Source organism: Lolium rigidum, chromosome 1, assembly GCF_022539505.1.
Source record: "Lolium rigidum isolate FL_2022 chromosome 1, APGP_CSIRO_Lrig_0.1, whole genome shotgun sequence".
Taxonomy (NCBI): domain Eukaryota; kingdom Viridiplantae; phylum Streptophyta; class Magnoliopsida; order Poales; family Poaceae; genus Lolium; species Lolium rigidum.
The window spans coordinates 235,444,389-235,448,876 of record NC_061508.1 but is presented as its reverse complement, the minus strand read 5'-3'; positions in this window follow the sequence as shown (position 1 = coordinate 235,448,876).

Here is a 4,488-nt window from a genome sequence, read left to right as displayed (position 1 = left end):
TTGGATGTTATTAATAACAAGGTTATATCATTGTATGAATGATGTAATGGACACACCCAATTAAGCGTAGCATAAGATCTCGTCATTAAGTTATTTGCTATAAGCTTTCGATACATAGTTACCTAGTCCTTATGACCATGAGATCATGTAAATCACTTATACCGGAAAGGTACTTTGATTACACCAAACGCCACCGCGTAAATGGGTGGTTATAAAGGTGGGATTAAGTATCCGGAAAGTATGAGTTGAGGCATATGGATCAACAATGGGATTTGTCCATCCCGATGACGGATAGATATACTCCGGGCCCTCTCGGTGGAATGTCGTCTAATGTCTTGCAAGCATATGAATAAGTTTATAAGAGACCACATACCACGAGTACGAGTAAAGAGTACTTGTCGGGAGACGAGGTTGAACAAGGTATAGAGTGATACCGAAGATCAAACCTCGGACAAGTAAAATATCGCGTGACAAAGGGAATTGGTATCGTATGTGAATGGTTCATTCGATCACTAAAGTCATCGTTGAATATGTGGGAGCCATTATGGATCTCCAGATCCCTCTATTGGTGATTGGTCGGAGTGAGTACTCAACCATGTCCGCATAGTTCGCGAACCGTAGGGTGACACACTTAAGGTTTGATGTTGAAATGGTAGAACTTGAATATGGAATGGAGTTCGAATATTTGTTCGGAGTCCCGGATGAGATCCCGGACATCACGAGGAGTTCCGGAATGGTCCGGAGAATAAGATTCATATATAGGAAGTCATATTCCAAGTTTGGAAATGATCCGGTGCATTTATGGCAGGTTCTAGAAGGTTCTAGAAAAGTCCGGAAGAAATCACCATGGAAAGTAGAGTCCCGGAGGGACTCCACCTTGCATGGCCAGCCAACCCTAAGGGGGAGGAGTCCAAGGTGGACTCCCCTAGGGTGGCCGGCCAACCCACCTCAAGGAAAGGTGGGAGTCCCACCTTGGGTAGGACTCCCTCCTTGAGTAGGTTTCCCACATATGGGAGGTTTTAGTGTTGGGGTCTTATTCGAAGACTTGGACTAGAACTCTTGGGGCTTCCACCTATATAATGAGGGGCATAGGAGAGGGGGCTGACCACTTCAAGCCTCAGCCTTGGCCGCACCCCTTAGAGGGCCGGCGCCCAACCCCCTCTCTCCCCAAACCCTAGCGGTCTCTCTCCTCCACCACATCCCGCACGCTTAAGCGAAGCTCCGCCGGATTTCTCCACCACCACCGACACCACGCCGTCGTGCTGTCGGATTCAAGAGGAGCTACTACTTCCGCTGCCCGCCGGAACGGGGAGGTGGATGTCGTCTTCATCAACAACCGAACGTGTGACCGAGTACGGAGGTGCTGCCCGTTCGTGGCGCCGAAACCGATCGTGATCAAGATCTTCTACGCGCTTTTGCAAGCGGCAAGTGAACGTCTACCGCAGCAACAAGAGCCTCATCTTGTAGGCTTTGGAATCTCTTCAAGGGTGAGACTCGATACCCCCTCGTTGCTACCGTCTTCTAGATTGCATCTTGGCTTGGATTGCGTGTTCGCGGTAGGAAATTTTTTGTTTTCTATGCAACGTTATCCTACAAGTGGTATCGAGCCGTGTCTATGCATAGATGGTTGCACGAGTAGAACACAATGGTTTTGTGGGCGTTGATGCTCTTGTTATCTTTAGTTTGAGTACTTTGCATCTTTGTGGCATAGTGGGATGAAGCGGCTCGGACTAACTTTACATGACCGCGTTCATGAGACTTGTTCCTCGTTCGACATGCAACTTGTATTGCATAAGAGGCTTTGCGGGTGTCTGTCTCTCCTACTATAGTGAAGATTCAACTTACTCTTCTATTGACAACACTAGTATCACCGTTGTGGTTCATGTTCGTAGGTAGATTAGATCTTACTCGAAAACCCTAAACCACGTAAAATATGCAAACCAAATTAGAGACGTCTAACTTGTTTTTGCAGGGTTTGGTGATGTGATATGGCCATGATATGATGATGAATATGTATGAGATGATCATTATTGTATTGTGGCAACCGGCAGGAGCCTTATGGTTGTCTTTAATTTTCATGTTGAGTAGTATTTCAAAGTAGTTGTAATAGTTGCTACATGAGGTGAACAACCATGAAGACGGCGCCATGAACCTTGACGCTACGCCGACGATGATGGAGATCATGCCCGAAGATGATGGAGATCATGTCCGTGCTTTGGAGATGAAGATCAAAGGCGCAAAGACAAAAGGGCCATATCATATCACATATGAACTGCATGTGATGTTAATCCTTTATGCATCTTATTTTGCTTAGATCGCGACGGTAGCATTATAAGATGATCCCTCACATTAATATCAAGATAATAAAGTGTTCTCCCCTCGTATGCACCGTTGTAAAAGTTCGTCGTTTCGAAGCATCTCGTGATGATCGGATGTGATAGATTCAACGATTCACATACAATGGGTGTAAGCCATGTTGCACACGCAGAATACTTGGGTTTGCTTGACGAGCCTAGCATGTACAGACATGGCCTCGGGACAACGGAAACCGAAAGGTTGAACACGAGTCATATGGATGATATGATCAACATGTTGATGTTCACCATTGAAGCTACATCATCTCACGTGATGATCGGTTTTTGGTGTAGTGAATTTGGATCGTGTACCACTTAACAACTATGAGGGATGTTGTATTAAGTGGGAGTTCATTAGTAATTAGATTAAAACATGAACTAATTATCATAAACATAGTCTGGGTAGTATTTTGAATTAATTTTGTAGTATTGGCATCCGTTTACTACTATGCGCTAGTCTTGTAATTGAGATAGAAATACTGTTAAAATCTGACAAGAAATTTTATGGATTGGTACCGTATTGTTAAAGAATCAAGAATTAATTAATTCCTATTGCAAACTTTTAGTAAACCTCACATTGTTGATTCAAAGAGCTAAGGTTTCAATTAGTACCTAAAGTTATCTTGTCTCCGTCAAACTTGAAGTTCAAATTTGTTTGAAAAGTAAGGAGCTGAAAATTTAGTTTTCAGAAATAATCAAGGTATGAGATATATGTGATATCTAAGACCTTATTGCAAGATGATAGAATATAAATTTGGTGAGACTACATAAACTCATAAGTTTTATGGGAATGTATGAAGGTTGAAGACGCCGAGCGTCACAATCCTCCAACTATTGGGGCACTAACGATATTCGCATATCCATGAAGTTATCATCCTTAGTATACACCGTTGCTAAGACTCGTCGTATCGAAGCATCACGTGATGATCGGGTGTTATAGATTCTACGTGTGCTTACAACGGGTGCAAGCCAGATTTGCACATGCGAATACTAAGGTTAAACTTTATGAGCCTAGCATGTACAGACATGGTCTCAGAAAGTTGTCATGAATTGATGGATAAAATTATGAGTGAAATTGTTCATCGTATTACAAAGTTACTAATAGTGAAATTTAGAACACTTGTCATATGATGATCAACTTCAAAATAAGAACCTCAAGGTTATTGGTATTAGACCAGCAAACCTAGAAGTTATTGATGTTAAAAGTGTTTTTCTGAATAATGAGGAAAGCTAAAAGAGAAACTACAAAAGATTATTGGCAGAAAGATAGAAAAGACTAGAAAGTCTAGCTCAGGTGTATATAAATGATATACATGTTATGGTTGTATTCCTAGTTAGGTCACACTATGAAATTCTTGGGTATTATTACTATATTGGTTGGTATGAAGTGTCATACAAAACAACACAATACAAGAATACAATGGCCTAAGTGACTGACAAGGAATATGATAGAAATGCACGTCTGGAACAAAATAAAGTGTTATTATGTTCGTCGTTGGCATTCTATCTAGCCCTTAGAATTTATAATAAAGAACTTAATAATTGTTATTTTGCTCCAGTCAAATGAAAACAATGAGTTGTTCAAATTATGACATTACTCCATATATGATGGATAAGTTATTATAAATCTTAATGGTGAAACACACATACATAACACTGACGCTAAAGTGCCATAAGGCAAATGATTTGAATTCCACTTATTTGTGGAACCTCCATTTATGTCATGTTAGAAAGGAACGCATGAAGGAACTCCATGCAAATGGATTTTTGGAGTCATTTGATTTTTGAATCATTTGGCGCTTGCAAATCTTTTCTAAAGAGAATGATTAAAATGTCGTTCATAGGCCAAGAGTTGAACGGGCAACTAACTTAGTGAAAAATACATGATGATGTATGTGGTTCACTGAGCATAGTTGTGTGCGGGAGATTCTTCTACTTCATGAAAACTTTCAACAATGAATTGAGTATATATATATGGATATATTCAATAAGGAAGAAGTTTGAAACATTTGAATGGATTCAAATAAATTTCAGCATGAAGTGGAAATCATCGTAATAGAAAAGTTTAATATCTATGATTGGATCATGGTGAAAATATTTGAATTACGAGTTTTAGCGAACATCTAAGAGAGTC